The 22607-nt window shown below is 38.6% G+C and overlaps 1 protein-coding gene across 13 annotated transcripts in view; it reads left to right on the top strand.

Moving 5' to 3' along the window:
• strbp (spermatid perinuclear RNA binding protein) overlaps positions 1–22607 on the top strand; it is a 149193-nt gene that overhangs the window by 9028 nt on the left and 117558 nt on the right. For 6 of the 13 annotated variants that reach the window (XM_077243123.1, XM_077243126.1, XM_077243125.1 and 3 more), the window contains exon 1: positions 14388–14530. The exons of 1 other annotated variant lie outside the window; for it this stretch is intronic. The gene's annotated coding sequence lies outside the window, so the exon portion shown is untranslated. Of the gene's footprint in view, positions 1–12451; positions 12636–14365; positions 14531–22607 lie in introns of those variants that run through there. 6 more of the 13 variants (XM_077243133.1, XM_077243129.1, XM_077243122.1 and 3 more) reach the window with 6 other exon arrangements.

Here is a 22607-nt window from a genome sequence, read left to right as displayed (position 1 = left end):
GCGCAATTACTGAAAAACAATATGATTGCTGATTATTTTATACAAAATCAATATCAATATTTCTCTTATGTAATACGTTTAAAAACGTGTAAAAACTGCAGATGGATGTTATATTGTGAACGCTTGCTTAGCATAGAGATTTCAGTGGAAATATGACAGACGCGCTGTTTCATAATAGGTAGGGCCTATGATGTCCTTTTATGAATGACAACACAGTGCATTGATCTCATAAGGCACAATTATTTTCTCTATAATGCCGTTCAGTGTGCAATATGTGTGTGTGTAGACTGTATATTTTTCACAAAACACTTTACCTTAATGCTGTTTTTAAGAGTTCAAAACTCATTCACGTCTTGGAGGGAGCCCGGTCTACAGGGTGTCACGTGATTTTCGTGCATCTAACCTGGACATTACCAACATCAGACCGAAAATATGCCAAAATCATTTACTATGGTGAAGTATTTAAGTTTTTGAAATACTCAAAATACACTCCCTCAAAATATTTTGTTACAAACTACATTTTATTTTTTCCACACCAGCAAAATACAAATTACAAAATACACTAAAGTAATTAAATACGTATTTAAAATACATTTAATTGAAATACTGCCCATGTCTGTGTTTAAATTTGCACAATACAAGATTTGAAAGATACAGCCTGAGGGGAATATTTTCTGTGAATAACGGCTTGAATATCAGACTGGTTCTTACACAAAGCTTTCATATAAGAAAACTCAATAAGTAAAAATACATTGAATCAATTTACACTTTAAAGGTTTTGTCACCAGAATTTTTTGGTCTAATTTTGCACTGCTAGGCTAAACACCCACGCACAAACACACAGTGTCAAATGTTCCACACCAAAGGTGCCAATTGTCTCTTGTCTTCTTTTCTCATTTCCATTCTAGCTCCCTGTCACTGGATAATACCTGCAGTTGGCCCCAGAGGGCCACAGGATTCACTCCTCATTTAAGCAGCCACACAAAACACAAATACTCACCAGAACTCAATTAGAGCATATCTCTACACAGAAAACGTGTAAAGCAACTAGAGATCTAAGAAATATATAGCAGAAATGAGCACTTATATAATCTCTGTATGAAACACCCCCTTGAGTGCAAATCATTGTTGCTCTGGATTCCTTGATGTGAAATAGGTATTCATGTACGTCACATATATGCAGATGTGGGTGGATGTCGATTACTTCCCATATATAGAATATTCTGCTGTATTCTTTTGAAACCTTGTGAAATTACCAACAGACTGGCACCAAGTGAGCAATCATTGACTCACACTCATGTCGTTCCAACCCTGTATTACTTTGAAGACAAAAGAAGATTTTTTCTTTTTATTCTCTGAGTCTAAAATCACATACCCTATAGTAGGGACTATATTTGGTTCTGGCGTTCTACATCCACCATATCATTTCTCATTTATTCATTTAGCTGACGCTTTTATCCAAAGCCACTTACAATTGCTATATATGTCAGAGGTCGCACGCCTCTGGAGGAACTAGGGATTAAGTGTCTTTCTCAGGGACACATTGGTGTCTCACAGTGGATTCGAACCTGGGTCTCTCACACCAAAGGCATGTGTCTTATCCACTGCGCCATCACCACCCCGTCATGTGATCTACGGCATCAGTTGAGTTCACAAATCCGCTCCTGGGGCCTCATGGGATAGTAAAGTGTCCATCCTGTGCACTTCAGAATCTCGCCGGAAATAGTAGGTCATCCGGATACTTTACGCCTACTTTTTTATGAATATGAATTCAGACACTACTCGGCTCACATACTGTTTTTAACTTACTATAGTATAGAAAGAGGCATAGTCAAAACACGGGGTCAGTGATTTTTGTCTATAAAGTGAAAGTCAATGGGATCCAATCTTGTTTTGGACCCCACTGTCTTTCATTGTATGAACAAAAACAGTTCTTCAAAATACCTTCTTTTCTGTTCCACAGAAGAATGCAAGTCAAACATGTTTGGAATGGCATTAGGGTGAGTAAATTACCATTTTCATTTAAAATTTCATTGGGAAAAATTTAATGAATTATCTCTTTAAATGGAGATATGACATCATGAACCTCAGCAAGTACTTCTTCTTCAGAAGTGCTGATTATAGCAAACTTGTAAATACAACTTTGTTTCCTGGTGGACTGATTAAAAAAACGTTCATCATGAAAATTGTGCCGAAGCCAGACAATCAGATCTGAAGATTTCAGTCAGGTCTAAAAGGCATCAGACACAGACAGTTGGTGAACTGTCGGCTTGCGGCTCGTATGCGTCCCATCTGAAGGTGAAGCTAGGTGTAACGTAATGTGACCTGTAAGTGTGTGTCTGTTTATCTGGAAAATAATTGTTGGATGAGAGTCTGTCTCTGGTGTATATCTGGCGGACTGATATTCACAGACGGCAAGATTAAGTGCTCTTCTGTATGCTAACAGCTAACAGCTAAGCGCTGTGATTCATGCCAGGGCACATGCAATTCAAGTTTTGGGTTTACACACACTCACAGCCTGATTTTTGCTCTCAACAGCTTCATTGAGGTTTAAGATAATTGGTTTGTGTGGAGATGTCGTCTCATTATAGTAAAGTGGTTGTACAGTGTGGTTGTATAAACTGGTTTGAGAAAGATCATGAATTAAATTACTATTGTATTGGGACTATTGTAACTCATTATATTATGGTCTTGATCAGTGCTCAGTCCGCCGATTACAAATAGTGCAAAACGATGCTGCACGTTTATTGACAGGGAAAAGCGCTCTGACCACATCACCCCTGTATTGGCGTCTCTTCATTGGCTGCCGGTTGCTTTCAGAATCCAGTTTAAAATTTTATTGTTCGTTTTTAAATCTCTAAATGGTTTAGCACCTTCATATCTATCAGACATGCTTATTTTGCACACTCCAGCTAGACCACTATGGTCGACTGGTCAGCTGTCCTTAGACTGTCCAAGGTCTAGACGAAAGACCAGAGGGGACAGAGCTTTTGCAGTGGCAGGTCCTACTCTCTGGAACTCACTTCCACTCAGAATCAGAGAGGCGTCCTCTGTCGAGTGTTTTAAATCATTGTTAAAGACTTACCTTTTTGCATTTGTGTTTAATATCAGCTGAGCTGTGACATTTTATTTTTTAAATTTTTAAAAAAAAGTTTATTCTAAATGTTTTCGATTATTTATTTGTTATTTTGTTATTCTTGTACTTGTACAGCACTTTGGGGCAGTAGTGACTGCTTGTAAATGTGCTTTATAAATAATTAAACCTTGACCTTGAACTAAATTGAATAGAAACGGTTTGTATTTATGGTTGCTAATGGATGAAGAGTAAGGTGTGTCTAACGTGTGAGGGAAAAATAAAAGAAAAATGGTGGTTCACCACTGACCACATGTTGCCCTCAACTAACACATTAAATATTTGATTGGCAAAGTAACAGTACAGCTCTTATAACGAAACTCTCCACCTTTAATACGCATGCTGGGGTCGTTTTAGTGCTGTAAGAGGGTGCTAGGGGGTCTGTCAAAAATATGTCTCTGTGATTTTGCCAAGACGTTCCTGGATCAACATATTTGGTTGACCTTGGAACAACATTCCTGTATACATTTTTTTTTAACTCTATCCCAACCCTTCAACCTAACCATAACCATAACTTCTTCCAAAAATAAGAGTGAAATGAAAGGTGAATAACACTGATGTAGAAGCACCTAACCCTGGTTGTAAGCCAAACTTGACATAATCTGTGAACTCCCTCAAATCTGATTGGTTGATTGGAATGTTGTAACAGGATCAACAAAGATGTTGATCCAGAACCATGTTGTACTTGGTGAAATCAGGTTCATCTCAAAAATATAAGAAAGGAAAAAAATGACAAATGTGTTTTAACTGTAAGAATATAAAAACCCAAATATGAATTTAGCTTTAATAATAGCTTTATTATTAATTGAATAATAATAATTTTATTTGTTCATTCATTTTTTAATAATTCAGTTTAAAAATATTTGTCCTCATAATCTTTCATTAAAATGAAAGGCTATAAAACTGGCTATAAAACGTCTTTCCTTTTTTTTTAGCCTTTCCCCCTTTCAACTCTTCGCTCCATTCTGTTGTAATGCCCACTTTTCACAATCCATTAAATTCCCTGGGGATAAAATCAATCTCTGTCTAAATTTTTATAGAATATTCTTTTTGAATATTTGGTTTCAATTAGAAATATGTCACATTATTGATGTAAAATGACATGTTTCACTTGTGTTTCAGTGTTTGACTTTAGTAAAAACACAGATAAGTTGTTTTCTTTGGATAAAGAGTAGATTACGTGTCGTCCACTCTGAAAATTTAGTTTGTTTGTGAAACTAAAATAATGGGCTTTTTGTTGTGCGTCTTATTTCCGGCATGTCTTTCAGATCAAAATCACTTTCTCTCTCTCACTCGCCATCCCCGTCCTCTTCCTCTCTCCTGTTTGCTCATCCTTTGAAGTGATAGAGTGTGGGCTTGAGGGCCGAAGTGACTCCTGAGAGAAAGACAGAAATGGAGGATAAAAAGAGAAGATGAAAGGATCTTTTGGTCTTGTAGAATAGGGGAGATGTGAAGGGGGGATGGGGGGGGGGGTAGACGGGGGGGGACGGGGGGTTCGGCGTTGGTCTTACATTTTTGTTCCTCGACAGTTGAGGGTAAGCTAAGCCAAAGGGGGTCAAGGAAATACTGACATGCTCAAGAAAAATCTCTGTCAAACTATGAGCTCCTCAGTCCAATCAATACAGAACAGATTCAAACTTTCTCATTATCATACGCTACTAACAATTTTCACGTTAAAGTAGCTCAGTAGCAAGTTACATTTTATAACAACGGTTTAAAGGTACTGTTTATAATATATTATAAATATAGAAAATAGTTGTTAGCTACTTTTTGCGAGTAGCCTGACTGTATTTTAAAGGTGCTCAAAGCGATGTCACACGTTTTTTAGGGCAAAACATTTTTTGTCACATACAACAAACATCTCCTCACTATCCGCTAGATGCCTGTCCCCTGAACACACTGTAAAAAAAACACGGTCTCTGCAGACACCCCAGGCTCCACAAACGGCAACAAAAACAAACTGGGCTTACCCGCACCACGAAACATAACAAACTGTTCCAGCCAATAACCGATAAGAAGGGTTTGGGGGGTTAGTGCGCGGATGAGGAGGAGGGAGGGTCTTGCTAGCCTTCGTTTTGTTTGACAATACTTTAAACATCAACAAGAAGTGATATCACCCGACATCGCTTAGAGCACCTTTAATGTTGCACATTCTTTCCAGGTCTGTTTGTTTCCTCATCTGAACAGAAACTCACCCCTTTAGTAGAATCTGGCCCAACAGGAAAGTCCAGACTACAGTGGATGCCTTTTGGTGTTGTTTTTTCCCACTTTATTCTGCCCAAGAAACTAAAATCCAAAAACTAAAGCGTTCCTCTAGCACAAACAGTAGAGCATGGCAATAGCAACACCAAGGTCATGGGCTCGTTTCCCAGGGAATGCATGAACTGATCAAATTCAATGTACATAAAGTCGCTTTGGATAAAGGTTTCTGCCAAATGCACATATTTCAATGTAAAATCCTAGAGTTTGGTAAAACATTTATCGAATATAGCAGAAATGTTGAAAATATATATACATATAATATGTACATTAGCGTTCAAAGGTTTTAATGTTATTTTTAAAAAGAAGTGTCTTCTGCTCACCAAGGCTGTATTTACTTAATGAAAAATACAGTAAAAACAGTAATATTGTAAAATATTATTGCAATATAAAATAACAGTTTTTTTAATATATTATCTTTTAAATATATATATATATATATATATATATATATATATATATATATATATATATATTCTATTTAAATATACATTAAAATGTAATTTATTCCTGTTATCAAAACTGAATTTTCAGCATCATAGCTGCTCCAGTCTCCAGTGTCAAATGATCCTTCAGAAATCATTCTGATATGCAGATTTGATGCTCAAGAAACATTTATTATCAATGTTGAAAACAGTTATTAATAATTAAAATAACTGATTACATTTTTTTTCATCTAAATAATAACATAGCAACAACCTATCATCAAAATATTGATAGCCTCAGCCCCAGATGTCATGCCCATGATCCTTCAGAAATCACATACTCAAACGTCATGCCTATGGAGTTTTGGTTGAACATCTGATGCATATGGCACACTTAACTGGAAACACTTCAGGCTTTTCGGAGTCATCATCTGATTGGATGAATTCTATAGGATTTCCATGAGATGTGTGTGTCGCATTCTTTAATGGTCCGCCTTGAAGGCAAACCCCATCATGGAAGAAGAAAGCCATCATGTTTAAATGTGAAAATGAGCACTTATCATGATCAACTATGCTGGATTTTCAACAAAAAAAAGTATGTGAAGTTTGTGGCATAGACTCTAAAATACATCCAAGAGTTTTGCACACCGGTCTATTATTGTAGGGGCATTGACATTTTCACTCCCCTAAACATGATGCTGAACAAAATAAAGTGTGATTGGTTGCTTTACATGTCAGTCAGACGGCCTCTTGGGCGGTCCTTGGCCAATGAAAGCTGCGATAGAGTCTGAAGGTTGATATCTCTATTGATATTGATATCTCTACTGAGCCCAGCCTCTCAAGTGCTTCTCATAAGCGGTGCTATTTGTGTTGCTTTTTGCATAGAGTGTTCCAAATCAGAGGTTCAGTTCCCTGTTATGATGCTGCCAGTGAAGCTGCTGCCTGTGTAGACCGTAGACAACAAGGTGGCTCAGTAAGATTTAGAATATAGTGAACATGGGAACATGGGATTGGTCAGTTTGAGATGTCACTCAAATTGGGTCATTGATGGACAATAGGGAGAAGCTAATGAGAATGTTCTGAAATATAATGCCTGTGTTAGAATGAAAGAGATGTGTGAAGATCGGAGCTCTCAACTCGTTTTTATCCATTAATGGTGACAGATGTTCATTATGAAGGTTTACTCAGTAACCAGACTGTTTGTAAGTTAGTTGACAGGTGTGTTTGTGTGTGTGTGTGTTTGTAAATGTTTGAACAGGAATGAAGAAGAACAGAAAGAAAAAAGAGACAGAGAGAGAGAAAGGAGAAGTAAATAAGAAAACAGAGACTAAGCCGGTATCCAAAAATAAATGTCTCATCTAACACCCACACACAGGAACGCATGCACCAAATAACCCACTAAATACAGACTCGTTTCTCTTTCCATTGGTCTTACCACCCTATAAGACAAGAGATTCATCAATCATGTCGAGACAAAGTAGTGTCCGTTTACTGCTGACAGCTGACACTGTGTATCAGACCTGTTGAATGGGGAGGTTGTTGACATTGTGCATCTGCTGGAAATTAAAAACAGAGACTGATGAGGGGATCAGACGAGCGCTGTTGTTTTCTCACGCACACAGTCTGTCTGTGCTGCCCAGCGGACCTTCGTTCCCCCTCGTCCATGTCTCCATCTCAATGCTCCACCACCTGCTGGGCTCGTCGGCACCTCTCCGCTGCTGGTGCCCGCAGCCCGTGCCACGCTGGCCACTACCATCTGCTGAATGTCAGCATGACTCCTGCCGTCCTGGCACAGAGTGGATGGCCAGGTGGTGCTTGTGCCACCCCTCCCCCAACACCCTTTCTTTCTTATTACAAGAATACAGATATGGTTACGGTCTTGTCATAAAAGTCACCTTAAACTTGTTTATACTTCTCTTGAGCATATGTATAACTAAAGTATGTTAAAGTCATAACAAAATCAAAATGTACCCTTTCAACTTTTTTATATCATGTTCCTGGTCTTCTTCCAACTAAATATTTGTCACTGTAACCTTTCATCGAAATGTCATAACTTCTCCTCTGAAATTACTTTTCTTTTCAGATGACATCACCAAGGCCACTTAAGTTTCAACCAACGGGTGCTGCTGATGTTTCAGGAGCAAAGCAGTCTGCAAACACATTAGGTTTTGGCTCGAAATACCACAATCCAATCAATTCCTAAAGGATAAAAGTCCCGCTCAATATTTGTCTTGTTGGATATCCTGTTTCACATGGAAATATGACGCATTATGGAAGTAAAATGAGTTGCAAACACGTGACTTGAATTTATAATAGCATTGCTCCCAAGTTTGAATGTAGAAGATGGAAATGTCCAAGGCCCTGTTTACACCTGGTGTCAAGATGCGTTTTGGTCGATCAAAGTAGATGAGGGAGACACATTGGCGTTAACATGGCATTTTAATCCGTCTCCTTTGTCCCATTTCAACCACTTCTGTCCTGAATTCTTTGAAGGGACGGCCTATGAGGGTCTATCGTCTTCAAACCAAACTTGGGTCTTCAGTCGACAGTTTAAATCCCGTATGACTAGTGCGCTTCCCATAGTTTTTACGCATTAGGTCAATAGACAGAGAAAAGACGTTCTTTTGAGGCTGTTCGAATGCATTCGACCACATGAGCGTTCAAGCACTCAAATGCAATCCGGTCAAATATGTTTTCGACTACCTCTGGAAGTGGTCGAAAGTGGATAAGCTCAAAATGTTTTAGACCCCGTTTACACCTGTATTTAGCTTCGTCCACTTGTGATCCGATCGACCAAAAACGCATCTTAATACCAGATGTAAACAGAGACACCAATACCCTGCAGGAAAATCCAGCTAAAACTAGCTTAAGGTTAGCCGTTCTCAATGATGATCACTAGTAGGTCCAGTCTAGTTTATTTAGTTGATCAGCTGGACTTTTACCTGGAGGACCTGGTGGTTAATCATAGTCAAGTTGATCATGGCTGGTAGATTATCTTTGATGAAAAAAAAAAACTCCCTAAAAGGTTAGTTCTACAAATATGTGTTCCACAGAAGTAAGAAAATTACTGAATTTTCATTTTTTGGTCAACCAGTACTTTTTGATCTGTGTTTCCCAGTGGGGTAAGCTGTATGGACATCAGATTTGTCCATTTAATTTGTGGATGTGCTGCTGCTTCTGTTCAGGTAAAGAAGTTGTTGTCCTCTGTATATTGACTTGATTCCTCTTAGATATGTTTTCCAGCTAGTTCCCTGGTTGTTTTCACACTCTCAGCTTCGAAATGGCCACCTGTCATTTAGGTCAGGGGCCTGCAACCCAGCTGTCAGCCTTACCCCTTACTCAGCCTTTCTATCTCTCTCATTTATCTCCTCCTCTGAAGGTCTAACATCACCATCACCAGTACTTCCAGGCCCCATCTGGAATGGCTCTAAAAATTGGCAAGTTTGGCCAGATCATCGACTGAACTGAAGAAGACCCTTATGTGGAAACCCTCTTAGTGCTTTTACTTGAACTGGTGTCAGCAGCCAGGCAGGAAGTGCACTAGCACATAGCTTTCAGATCCTATCCTCCTCAAGAAGACAGATAAAAGCAAACTCCTGAGGTCGGTGTTGAATGTCAGGCTTGTTGTGATACGATTGAAGAGAGAAGCGGTCAAATTGAGAGAAAGAGAAAGAGGTTGGGAAGGGGGAGGTAGGGGGATGGAGAGAGTGCTGGCCATCTGTGCCGCTTTTGTCCTGCTGTGTTTCAGGTAGGGGTGAGAGGGAGACTGTATGTTCTGGGTTTGGCAGGTCAGGATGGAAGCCCCATAGGGGACAGACAACCCAATTGTCAGTTTCGGGCATCCAGTCATGTAGGTGTGGTGGAGAGAGCAGCACTGCCATTCACATATGGATCCGACATGAACACACACTATCACATGACTTGCAAAGAAACCAGTTGATTGGATCTTGGACGCTTCATTGTGGGGAACTGTTTAACTTTGAAAAGGTAACTGGATCTTTACATTGTTCAAGTACCTGCAGCCACAATGCAAAAAAAACCCCTGCAATTTTTGAGGTGCCCATGGTATTCGCTAGGGCATGCAAGAATGGTTCATGTCAAACCCCAAGTCTCTATACCTGGTCTCTAGATATGGGTCTGGTAAGTCTATCAGACTTTTTCTTATTTTTGTCCACCTGGTTGTTAGTCCGATCATTTCAAAATGTAATAACCCACCTATCCTCCAAAAGCCATGCATTTGAGATATTATACATGTCTGTAGCACAAACATCTGAGAAGAGTTACAACGTAAAGTTCAATACTTGGAGTAGGCTGTTACGATATCAGATTTTTCACTACGCGGTTATCGTGGCCAAAATAATTCACAATAACAATATATTGCAATATCTATTGTAATCTTAAAAAAAATGTCAAATACAAATTAAAAATAAATTAAATTATTTTATAGTAATATATGCAGTGATAAAGGCTATGTCGATTGGCAATGTATTATAAATATACATTATCCTTATGAAAATACCCGAGATGTCTTGAAGAACACAGAAAACCATAATACTGTCGCAATGGTGTGTTAATTTTCTTCATGTTTAATAAGTCAAAATGTCTCTATCTGCGTTTTATTCAGCAACAGCAATCACTGGATTTCTTTGTCCATATTAGGGATTTCCTGGAACGTCATAAGTTTTATTAATCATGAGTCTCACTTGTGGACTTTCTGCGCAAAGTCACCAAGGTCAGGCAAGATGACGAAATCCTAAGAAATTACATGCGTCAAGTTGTACAAAATTTAAAAAAAACAATCATACCTTTTTGTTTAAGCCGAGGCGTACAATATATTCCAATTTCGTCTTGTCATACAAATTATTTTAAGTTGCCATGAGAATATTGGGCGTAACCAATAAAAGATCATTCAAATGCTGATGTACATTGTTTGTAATATTCGTGGGGTGATTATTTTAGCTGATTTTATATTATCCAAAGCAGCTTACAAGAGACACAATTTGCATGGGTTACTAGTACCAATTTTTTATCACTAAGCTACCAGCAACAACATCAACCAATCAGATAGGGATTTAAAAAGGAAAATCTGGATGATAGGAATGTTGTTCCAGGAGCATATGATACTTGGGAAAATCCTGGAAATCTTCCCTCTTATCATATTGTCATCATTCCATCTTTGTGGACGGATAGTTACATTGTGAATACATTGTGATGCTCTGAGTCAGTTTAAAAGCAGTTTTGGCACTGCAGAGGTAGGAGCTGGTGTAATATCCAATTATAATATTGCTGGTTGAAGCTCACTAATTCATGCAAAAACATGCATATTTATTAGATTATGCCACCTCTTATGTAGATGACTGGGGACATTATGTTTTTCTAGAGGGGAGGGGTGTCTGTTTAATAAAGAGTTGTATTAGTGTTTAATTTTATTTAATAAAATCCAGCTGTGTACGTTTATGATAAAACAGACAAGAGTATTTGTCCCTTCAGGACAGTATGCCTTGTTCTTCTGGTGTGTATGCAGAGACACTTAGTTTCACACAAACACACCCTTTAAATGAACAAGAATTTAAACACTCTGTGTCTGTGTGTGTGTGTGTGTGTGTGTGTGTGTGTGTGTGTGTGTGTGTGTGTGTGTGTGTGTGTGTGTGTGTGTGTGTGTGTGTGTGTGTGTGTGTGTGTGTGTGTGTGTGTGTGTGTGTGTGTGTGTGTGTGTGGACCGACTGTGTTCCTGGCATGTTGTTCTACAGGAGAGACCAGACTAATGTGTTCAGCCTTGCTTTGAAACTGCCAAAGAGGTGTTTTTCTGAAAGACTCCTCTGAGAGCCGGAGTATTCTGCACTCCTTGTGGCCTTGGCTTCCATATAGAATAATCACAGTCACTGACTGCACACATACCTGTTTTCTTGATTGGATTATACAGTTCAGCTCTGCGTGGAACAGATTCATGCGCTTGTCTGGGAGCTGATTGATAAACATTGAAGTCACACTCATCAATCAGAATCACCTTGCTGGATTGTTATATAGCTATTTGACAAGATGTGCTATATTATATATGGCCAGCAACAAAAGAAGAGGGAATCTGAGACCTCTCGTCCAATCTAAGGAGGCTCCAAGAACATGATAGTGTCTTATAGATTACAAATTATTTTTATATTTCAGTCAATTATTTCAAAAGAGGTTCAAATATAACTATCTATCTATTTATCTATCCATCCCTATCTATCTATCTATCTATCTATCTATCTATCTATCTATCTATCTATCTATCTATCTCTATCTCTCTCTCTATCTATCTATCTATCTATCTATCTATCTATCTATCTATCTATCTATCTATCTATCTATCTATCTATCTATCTATCTATCTATCTATCTATCTATCTATCTATCTATCTATCTATCTATCTATCTATTTCCCTCAGGTTATCTCTGCGTTATTTGTGGATTCTTTGAGTAAGCTCTGTGATAACTGCTGATAATTTTTCATAAAAATAGGTGCAATGACAAAATGGTCAAGGCTCTTATTTGGATATTTTCCAGAACACAAGTCACAGATAAACTTACCCTCGAAGCTTAATAATTCGAAAGATAACACTGTTATACTGTCAGATTTTTCGCCAGGTGAAACAGTGTAACATCAGTTATTGCAGAGCATCAGTCCTCCAATTAGAGCACGCGCATATCATGACGTGAACGCGCCCGTGGTCCAAATACTTGAGACAGTTGGAAAGCAGAAAGAGAGAGACAGCCGGAGAAAGAAACACTTGACTAGAGGTATATCGGTCCAGCGGGGGATTACGGCCAACGAGACCACGGTAATTCATCTCGTTCAGGACGCTTTAAGATCCTATACCATGCCGATAGAAACACACATATGGTTTAGAAGCGTGTCGTGTTGTAGCGATGACTGTTTCATGCTCTCATGTAGTACATCATATGTGTCTATCCGCATATGTGCTGCTGTTATTAGTTAATGTATCTACGGATCCGAGCACATATATTCGTAGTTTTACCTGCAAAAGCCTTCGTATCTTTCTTTGATGCTTTCAGGCAAGGCAATGCAGTCGCTCCTCGGACGATGGGTTTTGTATCGGCTTTCAAATGGATGAATTACATGCACGCGCGTGCATTTAACTTCACCTCGCGCTTTCAGATGCTGCATTTTGGTATATTGAGGTTGTGCTGGTGCATCTGCTGTAGTTGAATAATTTATTAGGCTGTATCTGGGGCTTGAGGAGAGAAACAAACACTGGCTTGTTATGTGAGACTATTTTAATTGAGGCGAAGGAATCAGTCGCTTAGCCAATATAAACTTTGGTTGTTCATTTGTGAAGCAAAATTTCGCTGTGAGCGTGCTATCAAGTGTGTGAACTGTGAAGAAATGGTTTGTTTGCATTAGCCGTTTCTATTGTCCTTTAGAAACTGTTACTGCATCACATGTGATCCAAGGGGCAAATCTGACGTGAATTAATTATTGTAGATTAGGGTAAAGCAGACCACCCTTTTAGCTATTTTTCAATTTGTTCTTAATGTAGCCTATTTTCTTTATAAAAAATAGAAAATAAACAATTTAATGGAGAAACTCAATTTTAGTTATTTGGGACACAACTGTGACAGAAGTGTTTTCTATTTTTCAGTTTTCTATTTGATTCATGTTTGGCATTTCATAAAATCTTATGTTTTTATAAAATATGATTTGTATTATTCTGCTTTTAGGGCCTTATGCCAATCTCCTTTAGTTTGTGTTGGCCTATATATTTTACAAATCTGCAGGAGCCATAAATATGGAAACACTTTGCATATTCACCACATTTCTCACAACTTATTCAAAACATTTATTGCAGTAGGCCTATTTAGGAATATTATGCAGTGGTTTTGTTATATAATATAGCCTATTAAGAGAACATAATAATATCCAAGGGGCCTTTTACACCAGGACATTTAGTCCTCCTGTAGGCCTATTCTCACTAAAGAAATTGTCATTATTTGTTATCACAACTTTTTATCTTTTGTCAAATCAACTTAGATAGTTAATGTGGCTCAGATAACGTACTATTTTGAGTTTCTATTCATTAAACCAATCTTCTTCGTTAACTCAATTTCAATTTTGAGGCAACCAGGTAGCTTACCTTTTTAAGTTAAACCAACAATATTTTTTCTTTTTTACAGTGAGTAGGCTATGTGTGAGGGTGTAATTCTAAGAAAATGTCAAATATTTTGGGTCAGTTTTTTTTCTTTCTCACATTTATCATTAATTTATTTTCAGGAAAACGTCTAAACTCTTTGTCATGTTTGTTCAGCTATATTTATCGTGTTTGTCTAGCTATATTAAATAGCCTTTGTTTTTTCGTAAACAGTAAAGGTTTGGTGTTAATTATTAGAAGTTTCCGTACTTTAAGGCTAGGGCATGTGCATGCAACTTGATAGCAAGTCAAAACTCCACTAAAATGATCCCGTAAATATTTTCATGCAAAATGTATAACCACGGAAGATCGATGTTGGGAAACTTGGGCAGTTTCACTGTCCTCCGCGTGAATAATGAATTGAGCTCGTGCACGCTTCTGCGCGTTCCTCATTCATCTGAGTGCGCGTGAGTGAGAGGCTGCAGCCGGAGAAGAGCGAGTCCCGATGACACCACGATATTAGTCTGAATCTCGACTCCTACACATTCAGGATACTCTTGGACTATTTAACATTTCGTCTTTCACCAGTAAGTAGCGCTTCGGAGTCTTTCTGAGTTCGTGGTTGCGGCTTTTTCCCTCCAGCCTTGGAGGTTCGCGCATAAACGCGTTTGAGACTCTCGTTTGGCTCAACGGTTGCGACAAGTTCCATTTAAAAAGTTGCTTTCTCTTTCTCCAGCTCCAAAAAGAGCTCCCAACTCCCTCGTTTAATTTGCTATCAAATACATGCTGAATGTTGTTTTATGAACTGCACGTGATTCTTGTTTTGAATGTTGTAAGAAAATGAAACGCGATGTTATTTTATTTCTCAGTTTCCTGTGTCAGTGTGGTGAATGTAACGATATGTGTCATTGATGGTTAGTACTGTGGGTTTGTTTTGTTATCTTTTTCCAACAGACACAGTTATTTAGAGTCGGTTAAGTAAGGGTTGATAATCATCTTGCTGCAGGTGTCTTGTAGAGAGACTTCCGCAGTTTCACACGGTCTATTCTGTGATAGCGATGCGAACGAATCGTTGTTGTGAGTCGCATCATTCAATGATTTGATTGAATCGGTTCACTTAACCGTTTGGTAGGATAGGCCTACACCTGCGAATCGAATTGAATTGGTCCGAAAGGTTCTGGAATCAATAGCTGACCGATTAATGTGAACCGAGAATAGTCTCTTACTGGAATAACCGACTCGTAATGAGCCTAGAACAGATGAGTGAACTGATAAGAGTAAACTGAAGAATTGATTCAAGGGGCAGAATCTTACTTTAATAGACGAATAGCAGAAATGTTGGGACTACATGTGGGAAGTATCGTTCTCTCTATTTGGTTAAAATACTCTCCAAAAATATTGATGTTTTTTCTTACACATTTGGTCTAAGTTACATGGTAACAACCACAGCATTCCCACAGCCATGAAAAACCTGAAAGTATCACGAGTCATGGACGTTTATAAATGTATTAATAAAAATATAAAGATAAATACACTTTTTAGATGTAGTTATGTGAAGCTTTAAAATATCATTAAAAGTGGTTCAATATATTATTATTATTATTATTAAATAATACAGTACATCCATGAACCACTGGAAAAATTATGGAAAATTCATTGACATGGCAATTCATTGACCGAAAAGTGTGGTAACCGAAGTCTGTAGCTTGCCAAAATACCATACTTCTTTAAAACCATGAATTTTCAAATCTGTTATCACTTATTTTATTACTTTGGATAAGTTACCACAATTTTATTTTACAAACTACAACTGGAGTAACTAATATTTTTACAGAAATACCATGGTTAAATGTTTGTAAAGGTGTACATAAATCTGTTTTTGCTTCCTCCTAATGTTAACTTGTTACACAAGTATGGTGAAGTTATGTCATCTATTCATCTATTATTGTAGTGTGTGATCTATACGATCCTGAATATCCACTTTCCTTTCACAAGAACAAAGAGCATAACTGTGATGCTTGTTTCCTCATGCGATCAGCTCATGCTTCCGTCCCTCACACAAACACATGCACAGACTGTTCTTTCTCATCGACACCCGCTGCTGCGAGGCCAGCATCTGAAATGCTTTGGAAATTGCTTGGCACATTGTCTGAAAATAGCTTGTGGCTATCACATATTGCCACAGGTTGAAATGCTAAAGATTGCACTTGTTTTGGAGAGAGACAGAGACAGAGAGAGAGAGAGAGAGTGAGTAAAAACACACGGAGTCAACTGAGAGAAGGTCAGCTGAGCACTAAACATCTCAAGCCAGATCTCAGTTCATCACGGTCCCATTTGTAAACCCGTTCATCGCCACCTCATTTCTCACGCCATTGTCTATGATTTGAGAGAGAGAGATTTTTCATTTCTGTGCGGGTCCAAGTTCTTTGTACCAAAACAAAAGTATGAAAACGCATCTATAAACTGCGGTGTGTGTTACCTGGTGACCTTAACTGTACGTTGACACCGCCGCCGACTTGAGCTTCCAAAGCTACCGGAAGTCATTCATTTTCAATGGAAGCTGGCTTCTCTCAGCTGCAAGGAGCGTCAAATCCATCGGCTTCGCGTTTTGGGTGTTTTGAGCGTCTTGAGCGTCAATCAGAAAGTTGAAAGTAGCTCAACTTTATGGTAATTAGCTATGACGCGGTTCAGCGGCAAGCAGCGGCAAAAGCCAGCAACCAATCGGAAAAACACCAATCTCATGTAACATTTCATGTTGTGACACTTCTCTTCTCCCTGCTACGTCAGAGCGACCAAAGCTTCAACAAGCTTCCCCATAGTTTTTGACAAGCGTCCTTGACAGGGCGTCCAGAGCTTCTTTGCTGCTCAAGTCGGCGGCGGTGTGAACGTACGGTAAGATGTTGGTTATGGAAAACGGTATTTCTCAACCGGTGACCCAGAGTGTGTATACAAAGAACAAAATTTAGGGGCCGTTGACTCAACACCGTTTTCAACTAAAAACGGAAACAGTTTTAATTAATTTTGGCCATTCATTCACACAACAGCATTTTCGTGGCCTTAAAACGCAAACTAAAAACAAAAACATTTGAAAATGTAATCGTCTCTGTGTAAACTACAAAAAACGTGAATTTGTGAAAACTGTGATGTCATGCGCATATAGCCTATATTACTTGTTCAGTCTATAGGCGTGTAGTGTTTCTTTACAAAGTGACATCGGCATCTATTGGCATGGCATGAATAACACATGCACCTTTAGTCGCTTTTGCAGATCTGTGTGAGCGGGATTGTCTTGACAATGTTGTCGTCTGTACACGAAAATGCAAAGAAAAACGCTTCCGCTTTAAATATGTCGCTTAAGCGTGCTCTTTATTAAGACTTTTATTTTGAAAGATGTGATGACAGCTGTTGACTCTTCTGCAAAAACTTTGCTCTTCTGTTAGACAGAATGTGCTTTTCCATTCCACTGCACTATTTTTCCTTAGTTTTCCAAGGAAATGCGTTAGACGAACGTGTTTGATTGTTGCACTCGCGTCTTTTGCAGTGTCTCGCGCATGACAATGTACCCTATAAACAGGGCACTCTAGTTAAAGGGACTAAGTTTTTACTTAAAAAAATCTTTAAGATAGAGCTTTCATTTGTACATTCATGAGCCAACCATAATGTAATAGAAAGAATGACACCTTGACTGTCCACCACGGTTGCCTCTATCACCCTGTAGGCTCAATTGCGTTTGGAAGAGTCGGGTCTGAATTGGCGTGAAAATTCACAAAATGTGACGTCATGCATGTTCTCGTCTACTTGGGCTCACATCCGTACGGCAGCCATTAGTAGGCAGCGGCAATCGCTAGCAGTAGTTTTTCAAATGGACTCTGTGGACGGAAAGAATCGACATGCCTCCAGCACAATCCACACCCACAGAAACTCCTCGTAAGTAAAAAAAAAAGAAGCCTTATGTAGTGCGGCCAACGAGCGTGCGCACAGAGAACGAGCATGAGACTGGCTGCAGTTTCTCTAACGGCCACTGGTGTCAGTAACGGTTAGAAATTTCAGAACTTCCGCAATGCTCCTTTAAAAGAAGTTCAACATTTAAAAAAACTTGTCAGGGCCGGTTTACACAAGGCGTTTTTACGGTTAAAATATGAGCATGCAACGTTGTAATTACGTTGTCATGATATTACCAAAAAGTACCAATATATTACTATTATAGGGATGCAGGATATATCGGCAACCATATCGGTATCGGCCGATATATGTTCATTTTTAATGTTATAGGTCCAATAAGAAAATTTGGCCGATATATTAAAGCCAATAAATAATGGGTTATTTCCTTCAGCTGAGACACTTCAGATGTGCACTGATAAACATGATGGTTTTTAATGGCTTGAAATATGATTGAAATTAGGCTACTTCAAAGAGGAAAACACGGTTAAGTGTAACAAGCAGCGCAGATCTGTCAAATCTGGCTATATAAAATTATAATGAGAACATCATATAATTGTGTGCTTGGGACATGGCTTTTACTATTGTTTTTGTAATTTTGGGTTTGGTAACATTTTCATTTTCGTAATATTCTCATTTTTCTTCTATATCTCATCAGCAATTTCGATATTGGCAGCTCTGCAGCAGCTGAGCACTAAGGAGCGAATGTACAGTGACATGACATCACTGCCAGATTCAAACTGTGCTTTCGCGCTATGGCTGAGCCAAAGACGGACGCGCTCAGCGCTTTTCATAGGCTATATCACAACTGTTCAGTGTTTTTAACCACATAATGTTTATTTTAGGTTTCAGACATTTAAATACATATAATTTATAGCAAAACATACATTTATAGCTTGTAAAATACACAATGGTGTCTAGAGATGCGCGATATATCGTTTAGACGATAATATCCAAATTGTTGTCTGGACGATATGCAAAATTGGGATATTGAATATTTCATAATGTGTACAATCCGACCCCCCAAACATGAAAAGAGCTGAAGGAAGTTAAAGAGAAAACAAATAACGCACACTATAACCTTCTAAACAATTATATGTAGCGATTTTAATACTGTAGGGGTTTGTTTGACTGTATTTTATTTTTTGTACAAAATCACGATCGTTCCTCAATTGCACGACAGTAGGCTGCTAAAGTTACTAATTTGCAATATACAACTACAAAGTTCTTACCTGTGTGTTATGACGTTTCTTGGGTTGAAGCAACAATCCAAAATCGTAAAGAGTAAAGCCGATGTAAGATTAACAAAATAGCTGTCAGAAAAGGCAAAATAAGCGTTGTTTGTGGAAAAATGATCTTAAGTTAAAAAGTTTTTGTCTGTGGCGAGATTCGTGATTGCATCATTAGAAAATTGCGTTGTATAATGAGTCCAAAAGATGGAATACATTTTCCCAAGAGATCGGTTCCGTACGCATTACAAACTGAACCATTCCGGTGGTTGGACCATTTTTCCTGCCGACCAAAATCCCCGCTGGAGTGAACACCACAACGTTGCGCAACATCAACTAGCAAATGTAATGAAAGCGGAACGAAACTCATTATTTTGTGCTTCACGGACCATTTATCATTTCGGACAAATATCAGTGCAGCGCGATCCGATCTTGAAGCAACACCGTTACTACATAAGAGATCCAGTAAACAAAGCATTTGAATTCGACACTTAAGTAATAACATCGCTACGAGATCTAGTGAGAAGCATTACAAGTTCTCCATTATTAACTGATCAAACAGCGCTGATGTGGAAACCAGGTGAAACATTGTTCCATGAATGAACTAGTTAGGTTTTAAGTCCACAGATCATTCACCATGGATTTAATGTAGTAACACTAACTTGTAACCATGGAAGTTTGGCAGAAATATTAAAATGCTTTCAAGTACATCACACATCTTTTTCCAGCACTTCAAAAGTCAAATGTTATGTTATTTAAATTTATTTTTAATGTGATGACCAAAACATTATTTGTTCATCCTTCAAAGATTACCCCTATTTATAAAACTAAAAGTTTCAAGATGTAGGAAAACTCACAATTATTTAAAAATAATTTTTCTTTTATTAAATAGGAAATTTCTATGGCATTTCTTTATTTTTGCTGTATCGAAAACGTACCGAACCGTGACACCACTGTATCGTATCAAGCCGAACCGTGAATTTTGTGAACAGTTACACCCCTATTAAAAATATAAAAGAACAATAAAGACTTTGAATAATAAATGACTATTGAATAATATTTAATTATTTTAAAAAGTTTAGGGGTCTTTAAATCAATAATGTCTCATATCTTTATGTACTAGTAATTCTATACAATAATAGGTCAAATGCAGCAAGTCAAAAGACCAACTGGACCTTCTTTACCAGTTTGCACACATTTCTTTGAAGGATTGCAAAAATATCGTGTGAATATCGATATCGAGATATTGAAAAAAAAATATCGAGATATTCATCTTTGACAATATCTCCCACCCCTAATGGTGTCTATGGAAGCAGCAATAACAACCCATTGAAATTATATTTGACGACGGTTTTTATTCATATCAGAGACAGTGTGAATAACTATAAAGTCAACTCTATTTTCAGTTCACCGGGCACTTACAGTCATGTATTTCGGGAGAAACTGATGAATTCTCGCGCTGTAATAGGCTAACTTAAATCCAACAGACAGGAATCTCTGAATTGCGCCCAAACACGGTGCCCATCTCACGTTACAGATCAAGATAACTTATAAAGGTTTTTTAAACTACAAAACAAACTCACTTACACATATTTGAGAATCGGAATAGACACATCAGGCACATCGCAATGTCGGCTAAACATCGTGATGTCTGTCAGCCATCATCGTCCATCGGCCCAACCCTAGTCTGAAGATATATTCTACCCAGAGAAGAGAGACAGATGCTCTGGAGACAGGGTCGGAAGGTCAAAGAGTGAATGTCTATTGTCTCTGGTCACTCTTTGTCGTTGTTTCTCCCAGGCTATATAATATTGAGAAAGATAATATTATCTTTCTCAATATTAAAGAATAGTTGGAATCACTTTCAGAACGATTTAATCCAGTTGATGAACGCTAAAAACATAGACAGCCAATCAGAATCCAACCAGCTGTAACAAGCTCGAGCATTTAAAGCGGCAGACAAGCACGCGCTAAATAGCATAAGAATAAACAGAATGATATCGTCCACCACTGTTGTGGATGCTAATAGATATCTTTATCGTTCTTGGTGTGAACATATGTGAACTTGTTACCTTAAAGATGATGATGATGATGATGATGCATTTTATTTGTAATGCGCTTTTCCCCAACCCAAAGCGCTACACAGTATGGTAAACAAATATAAGATAATTAAAAACAGAAGAATCAGACAATAAACATTTTAAAAAAGATGGGTCTTTAAAGACCTCTTAAAGCAGTCCAAAGTTGGGGAATTTTTAATCGCAAAAGGAAGTTTATTCCACAACCGTGGGGCAGTAACCGTAAAGGAGCGACCACCCATCGACTTTAATTTAAATGTGGGTTGCTGCAGAGTAGAAGAGTCAGATGAGCGTAGAGGACGATTTGGAATGTAAGGAACAACTAGATCACAAAGGTATTCCAGTGCTATCCCATGAATAGCTTTACTCGAGAAGGGAAAGTTTAAAGGGAAAGTTCACCCTAAAATAAAGATTAAGTTATCATTTACTCACCCTATTTTTGTTTTAATGCCATATGCTCTTCTTTCTGCATCAAGCTTTTTAAAAATGATGCAGTATCATAGAATGATCATGTGCAAAATCGAATGTACTAATATTCTACTCGCACTCCAATGAGAGTTAGTAGACGTGTAGGTGCAACATTACTTAGTCAACAGAATGTGTTAGATGTACAATATGTAAGATCTATGTGATAAAATATCCAAAAATCAATTGCACTGTGTGATATATATTTCCTGCAGTTTTGTACTTGCAATATTCCAAAAGTTCCCAAAGATTTTTAATTTCAGAGAAATTCCAATTTTAAATAATGGCTCGTCCCTGGTCATTGACATAATATCTGTGTTATCCCTGGTTCTCTTACGAGAGGTTCTCTCGTATTGCGTAAGTTTAGCTTACGCTACGGGAAAGATTCATCTTCTCGAGATACTGAAGCAAAAAATTATCCTTAATTTTGTATACCTTGTCAACACAGTGCAGCAGCTAGCAGACCTAGAGCAGGCCATCTCGCTTGCTCATTGGCTGCCCTGCGGGCAACTGCTGCAGCCTACCAGTGAGCCCGGCGTGACGTCACGCCCAATGAAGGGCGCCCGCGCCTTTATAGCGTCACAGCCCGCCAGATAGGCGTGGCTTAGCGTATAAAATAGAGGCTGTTGGCTGAATTCTCTGCGGGCTCGACTCGAAGTTTTCAGACAGCGAGGAATGGTCGCTTCACTCCGCCACCTCGTCAATCCAGGAATCCACCCGTACCCGCGCTGGAGCTGACGCGGAACTTATGCGCCTGCTGACACAAGCTGTTCACCGTCTCGGGCTCGAGTGGTCGCTGCCGAAGGAACCCGCGCCGAACAGGCTCGACGGCTGCTTCCTTCAAAGTCGCCGCCGCCAGTTTCAGAAACTAGGCCCGCTCCATTCCTGCCAGAACTTCATGCGGAGCTGACAAAGTCATGGGATACACCGTTTTCTGCTAGACTTCAGTCACA

The sequence above is a fragment of the Siphateles boraxobius genome, unplaced genomic scaffold (assembly GCF_051911475.1).
Source record: "Siphateles boraxobius isolate OS27281-9 unplaced genomic scaffold, OSU_SipBor_1 25, whole genome shotgun sequence".
NCBI lineage: Eukaryota > Metazoa > Chordata > Actinopteri > Cypriniformes > Leuciscidae > Siphateles > Siphateles boraxobius.
The sequence above is the reverse complement of the archived record's forward strand: the minus strand, read 5'-3'. Positions and strand labels throughout refer to the sequence as shown.